This window comes from Lissotriton vulgaris, chromosome 5 (assembly GCF_964263255.1).
Source record: "Lissotriton vulgaris chromosome 5, aLisVul1.2, whole genome shotgun sequence".
Lineage (NCBI taxonomy): Eukaryota > Metazoa > Chordata > Amphibia > Caudata > Salamandridae > Lissotriton > Lissotriton vulgaris.
The window spans coordinates 157,235,460-157,259,723 of record NC_141693.1 but is presented as its reverse complement, the minus strand read 5'-3'; positions in this window follow the sequence as shown (position 1 = coordinate 157,259,723).

The following is a 24,264-nucleotide window of genomic DNA, read 5'->3' as shown; positions in this document are numbered from 1 at the left end:
AGCGAAAGTTCTTCTTCAAAAAATACGAACCCATTTCTACTTTATTTTCGTCATCTAGAACCTACTCGGCCTGCAGTGACAAAAAGACTGTGTGCGAAGGTCTTACCGGCAGCTTTCTGGTGTGTATTTGGTGGAAATCATCGATTTAACCTCTTGGCTGCTAAGGCATTATTTTAGTTTGTATTTAATTTCCATTGAAATCAATGGAAAGTCCATGACGAGTTACCCTTGTCATTAGCGCTGAAGTGGTTAAGAAGATTTTCTTCGTAAAATGAAATAACGCCTCTGCTGTTGCCATAGTTAATGGATTACTTGTTGCAACAACGTCATTACGTGTATTTCGACGGGTGGTTTGCCTTGTTTTTACAACGTGCTGATGTAATAGAGCGTCTGATTCTGAAGACGCCGGCTTTGTCCTCTGTAAGGTGACGCGCTGTGCACCGAGAAGCCGGTTTGATTCAACTGTAACCGGGAATGGTGCGCTGGCACAGAGAACCTTCGGAGAGCCTAGGGATCTCATTAAAACATCGGAGAGTCAACGGATCACAGTGAGGAGTTTTAAAAGTTTCCTGGCTCGTTCACTTTTCACTTGAGAGCCTTGGGAGGACTTTCAAGCCTTTAATATTTGGTTGCTCATTTTCATTTTGCTTAAAGTGCGCTGAGCACTGTATATCAACGGAGCACATTGGGGCAAAGAAGCTGTACTTGTTTTTTGTCAAAGGAGCACATTGGGGTCAAGGAAGCTGCACTTGTTTTTTTTTTAAAGGGATTATTCACTGCAACCTCACCATCATTTTATTGTTTTTTTTTTTTGCATACAACATAAGACAGATTTACGCAGCTTGGCAACTTATGTTTCTACTTTAGCGACTGTTTTATGCCACGATCTCTTTTGATGCAAGCTTCATGGGAACATAATAGTGAATTGCTTGGGCATTTTTTCGATAGTTCCATTCTGATTTTAACTCCAAACCATCATTATTTTGAAAGTTTCTCTTTCTTAGTGTTCGTGTAATATTTTATACTGTCTAGCATTAGTGCTTTTGTTTAGTCATTTTGAGATTTGAAGTGGTACATACCTTACGTTTTTCTTTCCTAGCTTAAGTATTTATATTATTAATGACAATGCAATTTGATCCTCCCAGCAAATTCTTGCAGAGTAAGGGTGAACCGACTATTCCATGGTCGCGATGGAAAGAAGAATTCATTACCTATTTGAAAGCTATTGATGGCGAGCGAATGTCTGCTGAAAGTAAAAAAAATATTTTTCTCCATTGTTTAGGTTCAGAGGGTCAGAATGTGTTCAGAACAATTCCACCCATACGTTCAGGGGGCGATGTCATCACAATGTGTATGATGAGGCATTATTGCGCATTGAAACCAGGTTTAAGCCCAATACCAGTGTTGCATTGAATAGATACAAATTTTACACTAGGGCTCAGGAGGAGAATGAAAGTTTTGATGACTTTCTTACTGCTCTTCGTGCTTTGTCTTTACACTGCAACTTTGGTTTGATGACTGATGAGATGCTCAGGGACCAAATCATTGTTCATGTTAGGAGTAAGAAGGTTCAAGAGCAACTTTGGATTTTGGGTGACCCCAGTCTAGAGGTGACTATTAGTACCTCCAAAGCACTTAAACAATCTGAACGTTGGATGAAAACTCTTGAAAGTAAGACCTCCTCTGGTTCTGTTAGTAAAATAACATCTGGCACAGTTGTTGAACAGAGTAATGTGAACATTATCACGTCTGGTGGTTCTTCGTCCAATGGCAAGCCTAGAATGGGTACGAAGAGTCAAGTCAGTTCTAAAGGTTATATTGTTTCAGATGTGGTCATCCCAGCCATATTGCTTCGTATCCACGTTGTCCTGCCATTGGAAAAGAATGTACTAAATGTGGACGTGTTGGTCATTTTGCGAAAATGTGCAAAGATTTTAATGCGAGAAGGGATTAATCTTTTAGTCATTCTTCTAAAGGGAAAATTTCTACTGTGTCGCAGAGGGTATCGTCTCATGGTGATGCTCAATCCAAACTGGAATGTGGGATTGTTGTATCTATTCGCAATTCTTTTGATGTCAAGTCTGCTGACAGTTTCAGTTCTCCTGACTGTGTAGTAAATATTTTAGGTAAACATCTCAAACTTATGGCTGATTCAGGGTCACCATGGACCATCATTACCAAAATGTATTGTCATGAAATTTTCGGGAATCTGATGGATCAAACGGATTTATGTGAACCTGACATTGTGGCACAAAACTTTGATGAGTCCTATATAAATTTTGTTGGCTATAAGGAAGTCTCAATTGAGTTTAGGGGGAATAATGCATGGATCAAACTGTACATTGCCGTCAAAGGTGTGAATGTTTTGGGCTGGAGGGATCAAGCCAAACTGGGTATTAAGTTGAATCCTAGGGATAAAGATCCTGTGTCTGTTGTTGCTATTACTTGTGATGTTACACATTCAGACAAAGGTGGTTCCAGTAGCAATGATGTCCTTTTGTCTGAGTGTAGTAAGGATGTTGTTGAGAGTTCAAGGGACATGAATGTTCAAGAGAGAGACCTTTCTTTATTGTTTCCTCATGTTTTTTCTGAAAATCTGGGTAGACTTAAGGGTTTTTCCCATAGGATTAAGATCAAGAAGGATGTTATCCCTGTTAAACAGAGGTTGAGGGTTGTACCTATTAGTATCAGAGCTGAACTCAAGGCCTTATTAGATTATATGGTCCAAGGAGGAGTCATAGAAGAAGTAGAGTCTTCTGAGTGGGTTTCGCCCATTGTTTTGGCACAGAAACCTGATAAAAGTATCAGGTTGTGTGTGGATTTGAGGGCACTTAATGCTAATTTGATCACTGATTGTCACCCCTTGCCCAACATCAATGAGATGGTGTGTTTATTGGATGGTGCATGTATTTTTTCCACCCTTGATTTGCGTTCCGCATATCATCAAATTGAATTGACTGAGGCTGCTAAACATTTTACATCGTTTATTACTCCTTTTGGCCTTTTTCAATTTAAGAGGATGCCTTTTGGCTTAGCCTCCGCCGCCTCAGTCTTTCAAAGGGCTATGCATCACATTTTTAAGGATGTTTGTGCTTTTGTTAAGTGCTTCCAAGATGACATCCTTATTTTTTCTAAGAATATGGATGATCATCATGTTCATCTCAAGGATGTTTGCAACAAGTTAGGTAACGCTGGTCTAACTCTTAAATTCAACAAGTGCAAGTTTTTTTGTAAAAGTGTGGAGTATTTGGGTCACACGCTGTCAGCTGATGGAGTTTGAAGGACTGGGTTCTTTAAGACCCAGCGGTGCCAGGGCACAACACCTGAAACCTTCGTGGGTAACCTGCTCCGGCGTACGAATGACAGAGACACGGGACACTTCCTTCGGCGTCAAAGATTCAAGGTTTATTTGCTGCAGGGAACACAGATATCACGACAAGTACAACTCGTGCAACTTGGGGAGACTGCTTCAAATTGGTTCTGTGGATCGCTCCTTTTATACAGTTTTTACCCATAAGACAACATGGTACACAAAGGTTTACAACCCGGTTCCCACCATTATCCCCCAGAGGGGTTGCTTTGGTCACTTTGATACACATAAGGTCCGGAACATAAGTGCGGAAACATTTGGCGGTTCCCAACTGTAAAAACCATCTTCCCAACATTAGTGCATTCCAATCGGCAGTAAAACAGATCGAAATAGGAACAAGGACAGGTGCAGAGGAAGACGGAGACAGTGGGGAGATCGGAAAGGGTGTAAAAGGGGAGGTATCGGGAAACACGAGATACAGGCATCAAAGGGACGTGCCTAATGAGATGCACGGCTAAGACAATAAACCGGCCCGGCGAGATGAGCCTCGAGCGGGGCCATCTGCCGTACAGTATCATCCCCCTCGTCATAAAGACACTTACAAAGGACATGTGTCTTCCGCAAATATCTTGGGAGTCCCAGGGTCGCGAAGCGGACAACGTCCGTCCGCTGGCTACTTGAGGGCAAGAAACAAAATGGATGCCGTATCTAAGATGGAACCCGTGGGTACAGATGAAAAACCCACATAACAAACGAACGGTTTAAGTTAGCACAGCGAAACTGCGCACACTTACTAAACTCGTCATTTGCGGTTCATAGATACCAGACTCGACCATATTCGTGCGAGTCGAAAACACCACTTACAATTGTCACGGAACCTCAGACGCTCCTTTTGCCCTCATGTAGGCAAGCACTAGTCGGAATCATATTCGATATTCATCAGACCATCGAGATGTTGCTGTAGCATAGCTCTGTCCAACCGAGTCCCCTTGGTAACAGGTGGCTGTCTCATACACGTTGTAGCACAGAGGCCACATAAGGCAGGACCGCACTGTACACAAAGGCAACACGTGAACAGGAACACCACTACGACTCCGATGATCATCAGAATCTTCCAACCCCAGGTCGACATCAGGCCCCAGAACCATCCAAGTAGCGTCCAATCCCCTACATCCACGTGTATGGATTCAGAGATCTAATGCAACTTCGAGATGGCTTGATAGACAGTTGGAGCGTTATCAGGGATGAAAATACAGCAGCTCGAATGGATCACCTTACATACCCCACCTCGATCTGCTAAGATGACATCTAAAACCATACGGTTTTGTAACGTCATAAGCCTATCCGCCTGAAGTTCAGTGGTGATATTACCAATGGCACTAGCAGTAATATTAGCAGTCGATTCTACCACTCGAGTCAACTGTCTCAGGTTCCTACTATTAACCATAGGTCCCCAAAACGGGAGGAAACCCTTGAAAAAGTCTCCTGCCTCTTGACCGGCAGTATCCTCTTCGCTAATTACGCCTCTCACAACTCTAGTCTTATGATAATCGGCATCTACAGTGAACGTCGGAGGCAACAGATTTGCAATGAAACATGAGCCCATGAAGTCAGCGGGCAACCATGCATATGCACGATCATGGCAGATAAAGTATGTACCCTTGGCAGCCAGAAACACAGGGGACGAGACCATCGGCAGAATGTAATTTTCAGTGCAAGCACTCGCTCCAAGTCGGGCTTGCGATCTTCGGCCACGACCCATGAGACAAAAATTACCAATGTGGGGTACGACCCATATCGGAGGCGAGCTTTTAAGCTGCTTTTCACTGGTGAACACACTATATTCGCCTCTACTTAGGACCCTATAGGCTTGTACCTCTTCTTCGGGAATAAGCGAGGGATCATAGATATCGCTATCTAAATCCTCTATTGCTATCGACAAAGGTTTTTGATACGAGGTAGGACCAGAGTAGGGAGAACATGGTTCTCGAATGGGGTGGAAACCCAGTGCGCTTCGAAACATTGTCTGAAATGCTCGAGCAGACCCTTGGGAACTATACGGTAACACCAGATATGGAATTCCCTTATCCGTAGTATGTGGCATCAACCCACACACCCAACAATTAGTAGTATTAACCACTAACTGATGCTGGTGGAGGAGCTGAATAAAGGAATTATTGCGGAATTCTGCACGTCTAGCCAGTTCGTGTTCGGGTAAGATATGAAAAGAATGAGGAGAAGCAGTGGAGGTAAGTTTAGGGTCAGGGGTAGGAGTAGGTATAGCAGAAGGTAAGAAGTAAAACATCGTGTAATACACCCCACCCGCCAATAATGCAGAAACAGTCAAAAACAATACGAATAGTTGGAATATAAAACATTTGGTACGACTGAGTTGCTGCAGCTTGAATCTATGAGCCTGAGCTCCTTCCAAATCCATTAGCTTCGAAAATGCCATTCCCTACGACCGTCCGCAACGTTTCTTGACGCACTTCGTTCTGTGTAGCAATAGTCAATCCCTAGGAGTTCCCAGGAACCGACGGCCTTTAACCTAGCGTCAAGACCTACTATCCAGAAGGAAGTACGCTCGCGGCCCTACGGCGTTTAATGCACAATATATATGTATACAAAAACAATGTCTCTCAGCTGTGGAAGCAAAAAGTGTAAGGAACGAAGCTCAATGAATATGTACAAAATAATCACAATGGTACGAATGTTCAAAACTGATCACGGAAAACGGGATAATGCAGTTGTCAATACAACAAAGCAGGATCTTTTATTAGTCTTTAGTGCTAGATCGCAAAAAGTATCGCGTTTTCCCAGGACGTGTCTGTTCGTCAAACAAAGGATTCGTTGAAGGGACAGCGTCCTGTTGATCAGCTGAATGTTTTGGTCTTGAGTCTTTTGCTGACAATTGTTCAACAGTGTCTCTCTGCTGCACTGAGGATTCTCCGACAGGTTGTGCGTCGCTGAAAGGTACAAACGCCAGCAATCCTTCGGTTTCAGTTGATGCAATGCCTTTCCTCACCCACGAGTCTGCTGGCAACGGGATGGGGACTTTCTTCGTGTGGGTGGCGTGCACCCAATTCTTCCGCCCCTCAAGACGAACTGCAGTTCTCGTGGCAAGGAGGACCTGGTAGGGTCCAGTAAACCTCGGGTCCAAGTTGTTCTTGCGCGAAAAGTTCCGCGTCACCACCCAATCTCCGGGCTGGAGCTGGTGGCCTGGACCCTCCGTCTGCGTCGGCAATGCTTTGTGAACCTGTTGGTGAATTAACCTCAGTTTAGCAGTCAAGTCATGAAGATAATCTATCAACATTGGATATTCAAGATCACGAAAAATACCTGGCCTAGGAACCCCCCAAACATTCGCAGGACGACCAAACACTATTTCGTAGGGACTAAGCCCTACTCGGGAGTGTACAGTCGCCCTAGTTGACAGTAATGCTAAAGATAAAGCGTCAGGCCACGAAAGACCAGTCGTAGCCTGAATCTTCGCTAGCTTTAGTTTAAGGGTGCCGTTATACCCTTCAACCAAACCAGCTGACTGGGGATGATTGGCGCTGTGGAATTTCTGATTAATTCCAAGGCCCTTACACACACTCTTCATCACACTACCCACAAACTCACTTCCGTTATCTGACCACACGACTCTAGGCATTCCATACCGAGGAAAATATTCCTTCAGTAGGATTTTCGCAGTAGACGAAGCAGTATTGTCTTTGAGAGGATAAGCCTCGATCCATCGGGAGAATGCGCAAACCACAACTAAAACGTATTTCAGGTTATTGCATCGCTCCATATGGATGAAGTCCAATTGAATCACCTCAAAGGGACATGAAGGGGGAGCAAAACTGCCAGGAGGAGTTGGGGTTCCTTTGCCAGGATTGTACATCATACACACCATACAGTTCTTCACCAGACGTTCAGCACATTTCGTAATACCATCATTCTTCCACACAGGGGACAGCAATTTGCAAATACCTTTCACGCTAATATGTGCTAACCCATGCGCCATAGTCACAACAGCCAGCACATACGCATCCGGTAACATCCATCTCTTCTGATCAGACAAATCAATCCAACAACCATTCACATCCAACTTTCCCGTACTTTCTTTCCACTTCGTCTTTTCAGTGTCGGTGGCTTCATTCTGAATTGCTTTCACACTCTCGATAGTGTCCTCACACATACTCGATTCTGTAGGCCACCTAACCGAACTTGTCACATACATTCGAGTGCTAAGGTTCCGGGCAGTCTCCTTAGCAGTCTCATCCGCAAACGCATTACCTCGACCAACATCATCCGTGACCTTACGATGCGCACTACATTTAACAATCGCAACTTGTTTAGGCAACGTCAGTGCATCCAAGAGATCATTCACAAGCTGTCCATGCTGAATCTTCGTACCATGCGACGTCAAGAAACCTCTCTCTCTCCACAATCGTCCAAAACTATGTGCGACGCCAAATGCATATTGGCTGTCGGTAAACACATTCACACGTTTCCCTTTCGCTAACACACACGCTCTAGTAAGAGCAATCAGCTCTGCAGCTTGGGCAGAATTCTGATTTAATCTTGCAGTCTCAACAACAGTATTCAACGTTACAACAGCATAAGCAGTAGTCACATCGCCATTCGGCAACTTAAAGCATGACCCATCCACATACAGTGTACCATCCGGATCTTCCAATGGGGTGTTTTTAAGGTCCACTCGACCTTTTGTTTCTTCTTCTGTCCTCAAGTAACAATCATGTTCTGCTACTTCATCTGACTCTGTGCTAATTGGTAACAAAGTTGCCGGGTTCAGAACATTACAACGTTTTATTTGAATGTGGCTTGCCAACAGCGTCAACTCGTACCCAGACAACCTTGCACTAGTCAAGTGCTGAGTTTTCGTCCGATTCAAAAGAGTATCGACTGCATGCGGAACCATCACCGTAAGCATATTATCCATGACCAATCCTGCTGATTGTCGGATGGAGACCGCGGCTGCCGCTGTTGCTCGTAAACAACTCTGCAATGCTCTAGCTACCGGATCCAAGGTCGAGGAAAAATATGCACATGGACGTTGCTTACCACCAAAAGGTTGCGTTAAGACACTCAAAGCACAACCTTCTCTCTCGTGAACATATAATGTAAACGGCTTGCTATAGTCAGGAGTACCTAACACAGGAGCCGAACATAATGAGTCACGCAGTTCAGAAAAACTTTTCTGACATTCTTCCGTCCATGGTAAAGGAGTCGAAACATCCTTGCACGTAAGAGCCACTAATGGTTTCGCTAGCAATGAAAAATTAGGAATCCATTGCCTGCAGTACGACGTAATACCTAAAAAGGCACGCACATCTCTTTGGGTTGTTGGCACAGCCATTCGCGCAATCGCTGCAATTCTCTCTGGGGTCAACCGCCTTCCCTCCTTTGACAATAAGTGACCTAGATAGGTTACTTCTTGACAACAATATTGGAGTTTAGAAGGTGACACCTTGTGATTTAACTCACAGAGATGTTGCAGCAACGATACCGTAGCAATTTTGCAAATGTCCTGAGTATCAGCAGCTACCAATAGGTCATCGACATATTGGATCAAGGCCGCACCAGCCGGCAACCTAAACGCATCCAGTTGACCCTTCAAGGCTTGACTGTAAATCGATGGACTTTCACAGTAGCCCTGAGGAGCGCGTTTGAACCGGAAGCTGCGTCCACCAAGAGAGAAACCGAACAGGTCTCTGCTCTCTTCTGCAATCGGGATGCTGAAGAACGCATTCTTCAAGTCAATCACCGAAAACCACGATGCAGAAGCTGGAATCAGAGTCAGTAGCGCCGTGATGTCAGGCACAACGGGGAATTGAGGAACCACAATTTTATTCACCTCCCGTAAATCGATAACAAAACGATAAACAGGTGGTTTCGAAGGATCAGTACGTTTTAGAATGGGCAGTACAGGACTATTGCACACGTTTCCCCGAGTCTCTTCAATAACATCTTTCTCGATCAAATCATAGATGATCGCTAACAGTGCTCGTTCACCATCAAGGGAGAAACGATATTGGGGAATACGTGGCAATCGCACATTAGACTTCAACTGAACAACATATGGTAAGATATCAAGTAGGCCCACATCGTTGGGACCTGTCGCCCACAAAGACGCAGGAAGAGAACTCAATTCCTGTGGAAGCTTATCGAGAGACAAGTACATGGGAGAGACAACCTTCTCTCCCAACGTAAGCTTTACACCCGCAGGAGAACAATACAAAGTTGCATACAAACGTTTAAGCAAATCCAGGCCCAAAAGATTTTCACCACAACCCGTGGTTAAAATTAACGGAGCTCGAAGCTCACGAGGCCCAATTTTAAGGGGCAAAGAGCACGAAACTGGATTGCTAACGGGGGCGCCAGAGAATCCAACGGAAACATTTGTTAAGCCAGACAAAGGTGCGCCAGGGAGTTTCGAATGCTTAATGGAACTTTTCGCTGCACCAGTGTCCAACAGAAAAGGCTCAACGACGCCCGATGTAGCAACTAGCCAGGACAGTCTCGACTAGCAGTGCGCGTTATAAGAAATATATAACATAACTGCGACGTAAGGCCCTCTCTGATCAACCGGAACTGATACCACTCCCTCTCCTTGTCTTTGGCTGTCCTAGTAATTACTGTCGTCAGTTCCCTGATCGACGTAATAATCGTCTACATTGTACTGCGCAGATCGTCCTTGCGATGATCCACGTTGATCAAAACAATTATCGGAATTTGATGAGTTATCTGAGCGATCGTTCTGAGCTCCACGTCCTCTACCACGTGGTGCCTGCTGCGAACCACCACGACCTCCTCTAGATGAGTTACCACTATTACGTTCATTTAGAACAGGACAATTGAATTTAATGTGACCCTCTTGTCTACAATAAGCACATTGATTGTACCCTAACGAGGATCTTTGGGAAGAGGAGTCATTACGAGTTTGGGATCGGTTCGATTGCGGCTGCGATCTATTTTGTTGCGAATTATTCTGATTCGAACGTGGAGGATACGCTTGCTGAAGCAGCACTTTAGTTTTTAGCTCTTTCGTCTTTTTATCAGCACGGTCATTCTCTTCTTTCTCTCTGTTCTCATAATATTGTGCCGTAGCCAATATCTGAGCTGTGGTAGAAACGGCCCATGCACTTTCTGAATTCTTCAATTTATTGCTCAAATCGGGCAATAAGTTCGAAACAAATTTATCCACGAACAATCTCTGACCACCCTCAGTGCTCATATCCTGACCACTATGGTCGATGAATGCCTCCTCGAACCTCGTAAAGAAGTCGGAAACACTCTCGTCCTTCTTTTGCTTACAAGCTGACAATTTGTCCCAGTTCACCCTCATAGCTGGCATAAGAGTTTTCATTAATGTTATAATTCTTTGAGGAAGGTCAACAATCAGCTGGTCGGGTTTAGCAGCAGCCGTTTGTCCGGCATCTGCCGCTACAATGGCAGCCCAAGCACCACCCAATTCATTCGGATGGTTTTCATGGCGAATCTTAGCCCATACCGGTTGCGGTACGACATTGCCGAACAACATATCGATATCGGCAAGATTCATTACCGTAGCATCTACGAGCTGCGATAATTCTTTGTAATACCCTGTAGGATTTTTGCGTGGGCCAGGGAAAGATTGCTTCACCTGTAATACTTCCGAGCGTTTCCATGGGAGATGTATCCATACTCTCTGGAAGAACGGCAAAATCGGGGGGTTTGCCCCTGGATTACCAGGCATCCACACTGGTGGAACTTCTCGCATAGGAAACTGACCGGACTCATCTGGTTGTCTTTCGACATCCTCAACAAACAAGGCTTGAGGTATAGGAGTGGGACGAAAAGATAGCAACCGTTCAACAGCACGTCGAACATTGGTATCCACTATCAGTCCAGTCGAGAACTGAAGCTGTAGATCAGACAAAGCGGTCAGCACCTCGTCAGGTGCGTCGGCCGATATCTGATTACGAAGGACCTTGCACATTTCCTCGAACACAAATCTCTGGGTTGGTATATTGAACTGACAAAACGTGTCGAGTACAATACGGGGTGGATTTCTAAGGGGGTGCGTCATCCAACCCATCGCCATATTATATAGCGAAGCACGTTCCCTATTACCTGGAAGCTGACTACGTCTCTGAGGACCATCTGAACCGGCGGACCCAAGAACAGGTCTGAGCGAATGAAAGAAGCTAGCCGCAAGAGGAGAATTACGACTACGAGTAGAGGGAGAAGTATAGGACACAGGACTAACAAGTGAAGGAGTAGAAACAGAAACAACAGCAGGGGTTAACAGAGCAGGAGCAGTAGCGGAAACAGGAGTATGTGGAAGCGGAGGAGCAGTAGGAATAGCAACAGACGAAGGAGCAGGGACAGTCGGAAGAACGGGTGCAGGTTGAGGAACAGGCAAAGGAAGAATAGGTGCAGGAACCGGTACAGGGGGAATCACAGGGGCTGTGGTACCCTGTACATACGGAGGTGGCGATTTCATAAGATAGGACATTAAAGGATCCTCAACTGACTCATCCTTCTTTTCCGGCTCCGTAGGCAAAGCAGGATAGCATTTATCTATAGTCATACGCTGTAATCTGTCAAACACTTCCTTTTCCCTAACCTCCTTATCATGCTGGAACTGCTCTGCTTTCTTTACAATGGTACCAGCACTATCTCTCTGATTTCGCTTAGTCTGTCTGATTTCTTTCTGTCGGGCTTCTTTACGCCACAACCGAAAGGCATCAAACATGGCCGGCCTTGACTTCTTCGCGAACAATTTAACCTCTAGATTATCTAAGATCGGGGCCTCGAAGCTACCATGTGGTGGCCAGCGAAGGTCACCATCTTTCTTCGTGTATTTGATCCAGTATTCATTAAAAGTAATCGGGCCTAGCCCATGTTTACTGTACAGTTCATAAGTCGGAGTTCCAACCGGAGGTATCGGACACGAGTCCTCCAGTCGGGAATCCACACCACAAGGTCTGAAACAACTAAACAAAGTACTACGACCAGGCATCTTGCACACTAGCCGAGTTTCACAAACTTCAAGGGTTACGGGATTTACCAAGTCCCAGCAAAGAACAAAACCCTCGGTTTTTGGCGGCTGCAGTCGTCAAACAACACAACAAAGTACCAAGAACTACAAATGCAATGGAACCATGCAACCACTAAGCAACCACAGCCAAGAACTCTGGGAGCGACCCACAAATACTTAACTCAAAGATCGATGGCGTCTCCAGGAAGGCCCGTCAATCGTCTCGCTCTACCAAGGTCTACGCCAGGCGCCAAAACAGGTCTACAGTCAGGGCAGCAGTCCGTCGCAGCCGTCAGGAGGCGGGAATCTTCGCGGGAAAAGTCTTCGGGCCACTTATTTCGACAACAGGATCGATGAAGCGGAGTGCACCTTCCCTCGGAGATTTCACACGAAGTTCCTCACGATCGTCGGGCTTGGACCGGTACCACTGATGCAGCCCCACGTTGGGCGCCAACTGAAGGACTGGGTTCTTTAAGACCCAGCGGTGCCAGGGCACAACACCTGAAACCTTCGTGGGTAACCTGCTCCGGCGTACGAATGACAGAGACACGGGACACTTCCTTCGGCGTCAAAGATTCAAGGTTTATTTGCTGCAGGGAACACAGATATCACGACAAGTACAACTCGTGCAACTTGGGGAGACTGCTTCAAATTGGTTCTGTGGATCGCTCCTTTTATACAGTTTTTACCCATAAGACAACATGGTACACAAAGGTTTACAACCCGGTTCCCACCATTATCCCCCAGAGGGGTTGCTTTGGTCACTTTGATACACATAAGGTCCGGAACATAAGTGCGGAAACATTTGGCGGTTCCCAACTGTAAAAACCATCTTCCCAACATTAGTGCATTCCAATCGGCAGTAAAACAGATCGAAATAGGAACAAGGACAGGTGCAGAGGAAGACGGAGACAGTGGGGAGATCGGAAAGGGTGTAAAAGGGGAGGTATCGGGAAACACGAGATACAGGCATCAAAGGGACGTGCCTAATGAGATGCACGGCTAAGACAATAAACCGGCCCGGCGAGATGAGCCTCGAGCGGGGCCATCTGCCGTACAGTATCATCCCCCTCGTCATAAAGACACTTACAAAGGACATGTGTCTTCCGCAAATATCTTGGGAGTCCCAGGGTCGCGAAGCGGACAACGTCCGTCCGCTGGCTACTTGAGGGCAAGAAACAAAATGGATGCCGTATCTAAGATGGAACCCGTGGGTACAGATGAAAAACCCACATAACAAACGAACGGTTTAAGTTAGCACAGCGAAACTGCGCACACTTACTAAACTCGTCATTTGCGGTTCATAGATACCATATTCGTGCGAGTCGAAAACACCACTTACAATTGTCACGGAACCTCAAGTTGTTCCCATGCGTTCACTGTTTGATGCTATTATGAAGGCACCTTCTCCTGATAAAAAGAGAAACTACTTTCTTTTGCTGGGTAAGGTTATGTGAGTATTACAGCAAGTTAACTCAGAATTTCGCTACAAAGATGGAACTTCTCAGGGAGTTAACTAGGAAATCCTCGGAATTTGTATGGTCTGATAGGCAGGAAACTGCTATCAATTCTATTAAACAGGATATTGTGAATGCTCCCACCTTGAAATCTTTTTCTCTCAATAAGAAGTGTGTTAATACTGTTGATGCTAGCTCCTATGGACTTGGAGCTGTTTTGAGTCAAGTTTCAGGTAAAGAGGAATGGTGTGTTGCTTTTGCATCCAGGACTTTATCCATCACTGAGAGAAGGTACGCTGTCATTGAGAGGGAGTTGTTTTTTTTAATTAACTTTATACTTTATTGCATATACAATTGGCACACAGCTTATACAGCCTACAACCCTGAGGCCGGCAGCAGACTACACCATCACAGCACTTCAACCCATGGAGAGTTTACCCAGCCTGCATTCCAGCATCCCGGGGGCCTGGCGGCAACGAGGGCTAAGAGCATGAATGCATAATACCTTAATGTCCGAGGTCGGACCACAACCATCACTCCCTGGTGTTATATAGTGTGTCCATGATGTGCGTGCCACCACCGGCCTCGCTGATGTTGGTGCTCAGATACAATGGAACCTTCAAGTGTGTAGGCCAGGAGTTAGCGTACCTTAAAGAAAACTGTACGAAACCCTCCCCCCCATTAACCAAACACCCGTTCCCTCCCCAGTAGAACCCTCCCACCCAAAGTGTGCCAGACTCCTCAGCGTGTGTCACGATGGACGTGTCGTCCGTGCGCCTGATGTATCAGTCCTAGTGGTCCACCCAACAATACGAGCTCAGAGTAGGACCCAGGTCCCAGTTTACACCACCCCCTCCCGGCATCATGCCCCCGCTTACTTACAGGTCAGGCTCCCCCTGTGCAGCACCGGGCCCCCTGCAGGACGGACCCCCCCCTATATGCCCGCAGCCTCCTCAATCAAGCGCGCTGTTGGACTCCAGGTGCCCTGTCTCCTCTTCCCGAGCATCACCTTCCTCTGCGTCCTCAGGGTCAGTTTCCAGGTCTGTGTCATCTTTAGCGTCCAGATAGGCCCTATACAGCCCCCAGAAGTTCTTGGGGTGACTCTTGGGGGGAAGCAGTTCGCTATAAGTCATCGACTGCATATTGCAGTACAGCAGATCAGTTTCCTATCTCTTCTTCGTCGGAAGGGGCCCTCTCATCCAGCACATGGCTACCGTACGTTTGGCAGTCAGCAGGGCAATATCTGCCAATCTACGCATCGCCACCGGGAGATTTTTGGAATAACCCAGCAATGCAATGGCAGGAACAGGCTGAAGGTCAATGCCTAAGATCAGGCCTAATTCCGCAAATACCTCCGTCCAGAACCTGTGGATACTGGGGCAAGACCAAGCCATGTGTATGAAGTCCGCGTTTGGGAAACGGCAGCGTTCACATTCCGCGGAACCCCTCAAGCCATATCTATGCAGCCTCTCCGGGGTGTAGTAGACCCGCTGCAAGTATTTAAAATGTATCAATCTATGTCTATTGTTCAGAGATATTTTCCTGGTGTTGGAACAGCAATAGCCCCACATCTCATCAGAGATCTGCGTTTGGAGATCAGTCTGCCAGGCCACCCTAGCCGGAGACTGCAGACAAGTCCGATGTTTGTCCCCCATTTTTTTAAGCCTGGACACCAGTTTACTGGATGCGGGGTTCTTAATAACATAGGTGAGTTCCGGCATCTCCTGAGGTTCCGCCAGCTCCGGGCCAAGCAGTCCCTGCAGGGCACTGCGCACCCTATGGTATTGGAAGCTGTGGAGGAGCGACTTCCCCGTCTGCGACTGGAGAATCTGGGGGAGTGTCTTCAGAGTGCCGTCTCAGAACAGATCCCCTAATCTTGCGAATCCGAGTTCCTGCAGTGCCTTCACCACCCCTTTGTCCGCGAGCGGGGGTATCCACACCGACCACTCCACCAGCATAAGAGGGGAGTACAGCCTAACACCATCCTGCCTTTTCAGTAATTCATGCCATGCATGGTTCGTAATCGTGATTGAATCCAAGACCCCCGTTCTGCGGTCCACCGGTTGACATACCGTGGCCGGGAGAGGAACCGGTTCCGCAAACAGCCTTTCCAGTTTTACATGTGGTATGTCAGGAGCTCCGTGGATCCACGTGTGTAGATGCGACGCTTGCGCAATCCGATAATACTGTTCTAGGTCCGGTGCTCCCAGGCCCCCCTGTTCATAGGGAAGTAGAAGTGTCTTCCATTGAACTCTGGGCTGTTTGCCGCCCCAGGCCAGTCTAATAAAGGTCTGCGTGAGTCGTCGAAAGAAGGATTTGGGCAGAACCACAGGTATGTTGGAAAAGAGGAACAGGAACCGAGGCAGTACCACCATTTTCATTATCGCTATTCTCCCCATCAGGGACAGCGGTAATCTATTCCAAGTCTCCACGTCGTCTTCGAGTTTGCTGTATGCCCTCCCGTAGTTCTCCCGAACCAATAGCTCGGGGTCAGTATGTAGACGGATCCCCAGATACCGTATGGGATCCGAAGTCCACTGCAGCGGATATTCCATTGTGAACGGGGCAGTGACTGGAGTGAGCGGGAGTGCCACCGATTTGCCCCAGTTCACCCGCAAACCGGAAAGCGCTCCAAATTTCACCACCTCCCGCAGAACTGAAGCAAGATTAGTCTCCGGTTCCCTGACATAAAGCAATGTATCATCCGCATACGTGGATATACCAATCTTATACGCAGGGAAGTTGATTCCCTCGTGTTCGTGGTATTCCCTGATCGCACACGCCAGGGGCTCCGCCACTAGTGCATACAGTAGCGGTGACAGAGGACAGCCTTGTCTGGTGCCTCTGCTGATTTCGATTGGGTCAGTGACTATACTTCCGCAATACCCTTAGCATGAAGGGCCACTCCACGGAGTCGAAGGCCTTCTCCATGTCCAGGAATATTGCCAGTGCCTTGGTGTCCTGCCGCACATGCTGAATGGTGCCTAGAACCGTGCGGAGGTTATATGTTAGGTTCCTAGCAGGCACAAAGCCCGCCTGTTCCGGGGCAACCATTTCCGGGGCAATTATAGCCAATCTCGCCGCTAGTACTTTCGCATATAATTTAGCGTCCACATTCAGCAGAGAGAGCAGCCTGTAAAAACCGCACTCCCTAGGGGACTTCCCTGGTTTGGGGATTGTGAGAAGAAGGGCCTCACGCATGGACTTTGACATACTACCCTGCTGACATATATCGTCAAAGAGGGACATTAAGTGCGGTATGAGAGTATCTTTAAAGGCCTTATAAAAAGCTACTGTGAGACCATCAGCGCCTGGCGCACTGGATGACCTCATTCCTTCCAGCGCCTCTAGAATCTCGTCCCGCTGGATGGGCATCATGAGGAATTCTCTTTGGAAGTTTTCTAGGAAGGGCATCCTGATATAACTCAGGTAGTCGTCAATCTCATCCTCCATTTGCCCAGCTCTAGAACTGTAGAGTTTAGAGTAATAGTCCTTAAATTCCGCAACTATTTCGGCTTCCTCCGTGACTACCTCACCCGAGGACGTAACCAGCTCCTCCAACACAAGTTGGGGCCTGCCATTCAGCATCAACCTGGCTAACAAAGCCCCCGGGCGATCCCTCTCCCCATATGTTCGGGCTGTGGCATACTTCCCCATATGTTGGACCTCCCTGTCCGCCTCCTCATTGAATTCCTTAAGTAGGTTCTTAATCTGTTCCTCTGTGTCCCTGTCCGATGTACGCCTATGCTGCCTCTCTAAATCTGCCAATTGCGTTTCAAGCTGTTTGAGCCTATGTCTTATAGAACGGAGTACCCCAGAGTGTTTTGCTATCGTCATCCCACGGATATAGACCTTAAAGGTGTCCCACACCATCTGAAAGCAATCCACGGATCCCAAGTTGGTAGCAAAGAACGTGCCTATGTCCTCAGCTAACTCCCCTCTGAATACCTCGTCCAATAAGGAATATGGGGGAAACCGCCATGTGAATGGGGGAATTTTCCTAGCAGGTGCAGTGAGGGACAAAAGCAGTGGTGAGTGGTCTGACAACCTGCGGGGGAGAATTGTGCAGTTCGTCACAGATCTCAAGAGCGGGGTCGACACAAACCAATAGTCAATCCTAGTGTGTATATCATGATAGGCTGAGTAATGCGTGTACCCTCCCTTCCCTGGATGCCTGTGCCTCCATGTGTCCACTAAGTCTAACTTGATTAGTTCCGAGTGCATGAGAGCGGTAGTCGCCGCAGGGCTGCGGGCTGACCCCGTTGACCGATCCAGTTCTGGGTGCATCACAAAATTGAAATCTCCCCCCCACATCATTCTGGAACCAACATGCATTCTGCACATATCCGCCAGCGCTGAGTAGAAAGCAGGATTGTCAAAATTCGGACCGTAAAAATTTACCAACAGCAAATCTTGACCTTTACCCGTGCAACGGGCAATGAGGTACCTGCCCTCCGGGTCGGCAGATAGGGGAGTCAGGTTTAGATTCGATCCGGGGTTTACCCATGTCACCACCCCCCTCGAGTGGGTAGTGAAACCAGCCGCCACACTACAGCCACTCAGACCTCTAGCAGCCAACATTTTACTGGAGAGTGGGAGGTGTGTTTCCTGAAGTAGGGCAACATCTATGCAGTGCCTGTGTAGATAGCTCATAACCTTCCGCAGCTTCCTGTAATCGTTCAACCCCCTCACATTCCAGGACAGCACTCTCAAAAGACCCGGGCTACCGTTCAAAGTTAGAGCTTCATTGTCCGCCATTTTCGTTCTGTATTAGTGGATAGTTACACTTAAGATACCTAGAACTCTTGGGTTCTGTAGTCCGGACCACAGAGTTCGCCACATCACACCTGTCACCTGGCACATCCCCCCCTTGAAACAGAATTCCCCAACTCATCAAAACTAACAGCCCCAACCGGAGCAGACAAGAAGCCCCCTCCCCCCGCCCACAGCTGACCACCCCCAACCTGGTCAGACAGATCCCATTACCACACCCATCACCCCTGTAATCCAACCAATACAGTCCCTGAAGTGACTCTCTCCGGAGCCTGTAAGCCAAAAGCACAGGGGCAGACGTTGCCAGCAAAGCAATTAGTTATCTGTCCAATACCACTTTGCTTCTGCACTCCAGTGCCATGCCTCTCGCAAACGTTCAGTGCTAATATACGGTTTGGTCTAACAAACGCGCAGTGTCACTCCCTTCTGTCTCTGGCAATGCAGCTCCCCCCTGTGTACCAACTGCGGCACGGCCCCTCCACTCAGAGAGCTAGAACTGTGATGTGGCCCTGCCACTCCAAACGAGGAACCCCCACCCGGTCCCCACAGTGCAGAAACAAATCAGTAAGATCTCACCCAGCCGGAAATCCCAAGTGCAAAGCCAGGGCTCCATCCATGTTGATGGCATACAACACCATCGTCACACCGTATGCTGCACGACGCTGGGCAGCATCTTCCCAACGGTGTAGTTTCAATCACAGCAATGCCGTGACCGGATTAAACAAGTGCGGAGCGCTCAATCCTGCTCCTCCAGCAGCGAAGAGGAAGCAAGGTCCTCCTGATCTTTACTAGGGCTATTCCTGCGCTCCCTGGACCACACCTTCAGTGACTTCTGCAGCTCCCTGGGATCAGTGAAGAAATGCGAGTGCCCTTGTCTGTTAATACGAAGCTTCGCCGGGTATAGCATCGCGTAGTCCAATCCAAGATCACGCAGCTGTTGTTTGTAAGGTGCAAATTGCCTCCTCTCCTCCTGGACCTTTGCAGTGAAGTCCGGATAGAGCGAGATGTCCATCCCTTCGTATTGCAGCTTGCCCTTGTCTCTAGCTAAGCGAAGTGCAGTGTCTCTGTCCCGGTAGTTCAGGAGCTTCGCTATGATGGGTCTCGGATTTGCGTCCGACTTCGGCTTGGGACCTAGAGAGCGGTGGGCCCTCTCTACAATGAACATGGGGGAAAAGACCTCATCCCCGAGCAGGACCTTCAGGAGTTTTTCCACAAAGAGCTCCATCTTGCCGGTTTGTGTAGTCTCCGCCACTCCTGTAATACGGATGTTGGATCTTCGTGACCTCGCCTCCAAATCCTCCGATTTGTCTTGGATCACCTGCAAGAGCCTTCCAAATTGCTTACGGTCCTTGTCCCACTCCGACTGAGCCTCTTCCGCCTCCGTCAGCCGGCGCTCCGCCATGTCAAGGCGCTCGGAATGTTTGTCCACTCGTTCCGACATGCGATCCATACGATAGGACAGGGCATCAATTTTAGTCCCAACCGATGCTATACTGTCCTGTATCCCTTTCTCCATCACAACCAGCATTTCGCGGATATCGGAACTTATGGAACCCACTGAGGCCGCTCCTTTGGGGGACGTCTCCGGAGCCGGTACTTCGGACCCCTTGACTCGCCATTGCTCAAAGGTGAGTTTAGATTGTGTCCTATCGTTTTTGCCCATGGTTAGTCTGGTGGACATTCAAGCAAGCCACACCCCTGGTGTCTACAGCGCATCAGTGCGTTCTAGTGTTCCTCTCGGTGTCGGTGCAGTCCCCAATCCCCAGGTAACAGTGCTCAGCTTCCTCGCAATACTAGGATTATTGGGGGTCGCTACAGCACTGTGCACCCCCCATACACTTCAAGCAGTGGCACACCACGAGTCCTTGCCAATGAACTCCCTGCAGTGCCTGTGCGGTGTTTCCCTCTGGCGCGCTGCACGTCTCGATGAGGGTACAGAGCAGATCCCGGGCAAGGTGTTCTCGGAGCCTCACACCTTCTCAGGTCCCAAGTGTTGTCAGATGCACCCCCAAGCTAATCACTTCCTCCTTACCTGACCGTGCCGGTCCAGACCTCCTCTGTGTGGGTAGTTCTGCAGTGCAGCCAAAGTCAATTCCTAACGCTGCAGGAAATGGCCGCCTCAGGGTCAGACCCGGCTCCAAGATGGCGGCCGTCGCTTGTCCTGGAGTATGCCAGCCTGTCACCTTCCGGGCGTCTCTCAACACTGTGACTGGCAAGGCTGTCGCCCCCAGTGAAGTTGGGGGCGGGGGGGGCGCAGAGTCCAGGAGTAGGCTCGGCAGGGGGGGCAAGGCTTCACTCCCGCGTCGCAGGACCAACGAGACCCCAAGGGTGTCCACAGGCCGAATCGCCGATCGCCGGCGTCCCAGTTCCAGGCATCAGCCTGTCGCAGGCGAGGCGGAGCGTTCAGGACGCCGAGCACCCAGCAATGAGCACCGGCGGTCAAAGGCCTTCCACGGCCTGATCAGGCATTAGTAGCGGTGCATATGGGGGGACCAAGGCAGCGCCACCCGGTAGCAGCTTCCCCAGGAGCCCCGCAGCCGCCCCCGGCTATCACCTGCCAAAGTCCTGGGCCGCCCCACTGTGGGTCACCGCCGCCGTTGTGATGCTCGGCGGGGAGCGCAGTTAGCTCGGGGAAGTGGACGCTCCACCACCGACCTTGGGTCCTCTTGTCCGGATCTCACAGGGCCTCACAGTCTGCACGCAGAGTGACGTCGTCGGGGCGCTCTCGCAGGAAAGACCGCGGCTTCAGGCCTGGTCCATCACCACCAGGGCCCTCTTCCGTGGTGCTGCGCGCGGCCGCCGAGCTGCCCGAATTTGGTCCTTCCGGACGCTCCGTGATGAGCAGGGAAGCCCTCCACCACAGATAAGGCAGATAAGGCACTTTTAGGATAGTTTTGTAGGATTTTGTCAGGGCAACAGCGAGGAGCTCAACGCTCACATGTCCGGCATGGACGCCAGCAAGCTCCGCCCCGTCATTGAGAGGGAGTTATTGGCCTGTACGTGGGCTGTAGAGCATTTTCGTAATTATGTCAGGGGCAACAGGTTCATTCTTAAAACTGATCACAAGCCTTTGGTAGGAATTTTGTCTTCTGGTGGTGGTTGGAATTCAACTGCTCGTATCGCACGTTTGTCTTCTAGATTGCAGGAGTACGATTTTGAGGTGATGTATGTTCCTGGGAGAAGTAATGTCACGGCTGATTTTCTCTCCAGGTTACCTTGCTCTGACCAGGGTGCTAATTCTGATGATCATGAGGTTGAGATTGTTTCTGTTGTTAATGATTATGTCTCCAGTGAATTCAAGGGTGTGTCTGAGGCTGAGTGGATGTCCGAGGTTGAGAAGGATCCTGTTTCTTTGTTTATTTTTGATTGTTTGGAGAATGGTTGGCCCAAGGATAAGTCTGTTGTGGCTGAGTTTGCTCCTTTTTGTCAAGTTGCTTCAGAGATTGAGGCTGTTGGCAAGATTCTGTTTAAGGCTGGCAAAATGATTCCTCCTTCCTCCTTACATAAGAAAATCCTCACTTTGGCCCATCAAGCTCATATTGGCATGTCTTCCATGAAACGTCTCATTAGGGCCAATTTTTGGTGGCCTGGTCTTGACAAGATGGTTGAAAGAACTGTTCGTGAGTGTTTGGATTGTGTGAATAGTGACAAGATGCTTAGAGTGTCTTCGGCTCCTCTTAGTCCTGTTCCTTGGCCTGATCATCCCTAGCAAAAACTTGCTTTTGACATCTCTGGCCCTTTCCATCGTCTTCCTGATAATGCTCGCTTCGCCTTGGTCTTAATTGACTATCACTCCAAATGGCCGGAGGTGAAGTTTGTCTCGAGTGCTACAACCTTAGTCATCATTTCTTTCCTTACAGAGGTTTTTGCCAGAGAAGGGTCTCCGGAGATTTTGGTTACTGATAATGGTGTTCAACTCATCTCACGTGAGATGGAAGATTTTCTTGTGTCTTGTGGAATCAAGCATCACACTACTTCTCTGTATGAGCCTAGGGAGAATGGCCAGGTTGAAAGGTTCAACCGTGTTCTTAAAGATGCTGTGGAGCTTGCGTGTTGTTCGGGTGAATCTTGGAGGGATGTGGTAAGGGAAAGACTTTGGATGTACCGTATCACCCCGCATGCTGTCACTGAGGTTAGTCCCTTCCAGCTTCTGAGAGGGAGAAGTCCGAGTTCTGATATCTGTCCTTGGTGGTTTAAGAAGTTTGATGCGAATGTTGACCACCTTGATGTTATGCAAGTTGCTAAACGTGTTGAAACCAAACAGAATACTATGAAGACGTTGTTTGACCATAAGATGAATGTGAAAACTCCTGATTTTGTGGTTGGTGAATGGGTAAGGATCAAGAAACCTGGTTTTACTCTCAAAGGTCTGTCCAAGTTTAGTAATCCTATTAAGATTGTTAAAGTTTTTAGGAATTCTGTCATCACCCAAGATGGAAGTGTTTGGAACATAAGGAAGGTCGCTAAGAGTAAGTTTTTGCCTTCAGATGCTGATCAGATCTCTGGTCAGAACAAGAGTGACTGTTTTCTTCCTTCCCAGTCCATTGCTCATAGGGTTAAGAGTAATGCCAGACCTGTAGTTCTTCCTTCCAGGTTTCTGTCTTAGTTTGTTTTCCCTCCTTATTGTTTTGTTTGTTTTGAAGGGAGGAGATGTGTTACATTCTGCTTTGTGCTTTTGATCTACTGTATATATTATTTATTTATTTCCTGGAACTGGAACTGGAACCTTGCTCCTGCGTGAGCTTCCCTGGTTCTACGTTCCAGATTCCTGGTTTGACAGTTGTATCCTGCTCTCCTGTCTGTTGGATGCGATGTGCCCTTCTTCCTTTGAATAAATTACAACTTGGATATATAACCGTACCTGCGTTTCTTTACACAGCCGCATTGCGAGTTGTTTTCAGAGGAGCAAGATATGTTTTAGCTATTCCAGAGAGGACTGCGTTTCCATTGTCTAGTCTTGACAGCACCAATGCGTGGGTGGCTTGTTTAAGATCCCAGGGCGGGATAAAAGGTTTTATTTTGTTTAGTAGCTTCAGGTTGAGAAAGGCGCTCTTCGCCGAGATCTTAATGTGCTTGTTCATGTCCGGTTTTGAGTCTAGTGTAATGCCTAAAGATTTAACAGAATCAGCCACGGTGAGGTTCCCGCTAAGGCATCGATGGCTTTTATCCACTCAACCATTTATGGTTTTTCTTCTTTGCTGGAAATGAGGAGGAGTTCGGTTTTGTCCGGATTCTGTTTTTTTTGTTTTGTTTTGTTTTTAAAACCTTTATTGACATTTAAACCAAATACAAGTATGGCCTACAACCCCCGGGGCCGGCCGCTAAGCAGTTAGATTAACAGAGAGCAATTTTGATCACATGCAGCACATCGGGGAGCAGAATTTCCATGCTAGCGTACTCTTGGCCACTGAACAGCACAATTAGAAAAACAGGATATTAAAGGTTTTTATTTTATAGTATAAGATGGAAGGATCAGGTGCCGAACAATTTCCCAGCAGCGAAAATTGGCAGGCAGAATAGTAAACGTGTCAACAGTAAACAGTAATCGATCAAATCAATGGCGCTGAAACAGGAGGTTCAGGATGTGAAGGAATATTACGGTCAATTCGCGCCTGCAGTCACCTGCCCTAAGACCCAGAGAACACCACGAAAATTGAGGCACAGATGGAAAAGCAGGGATTGATACCAAA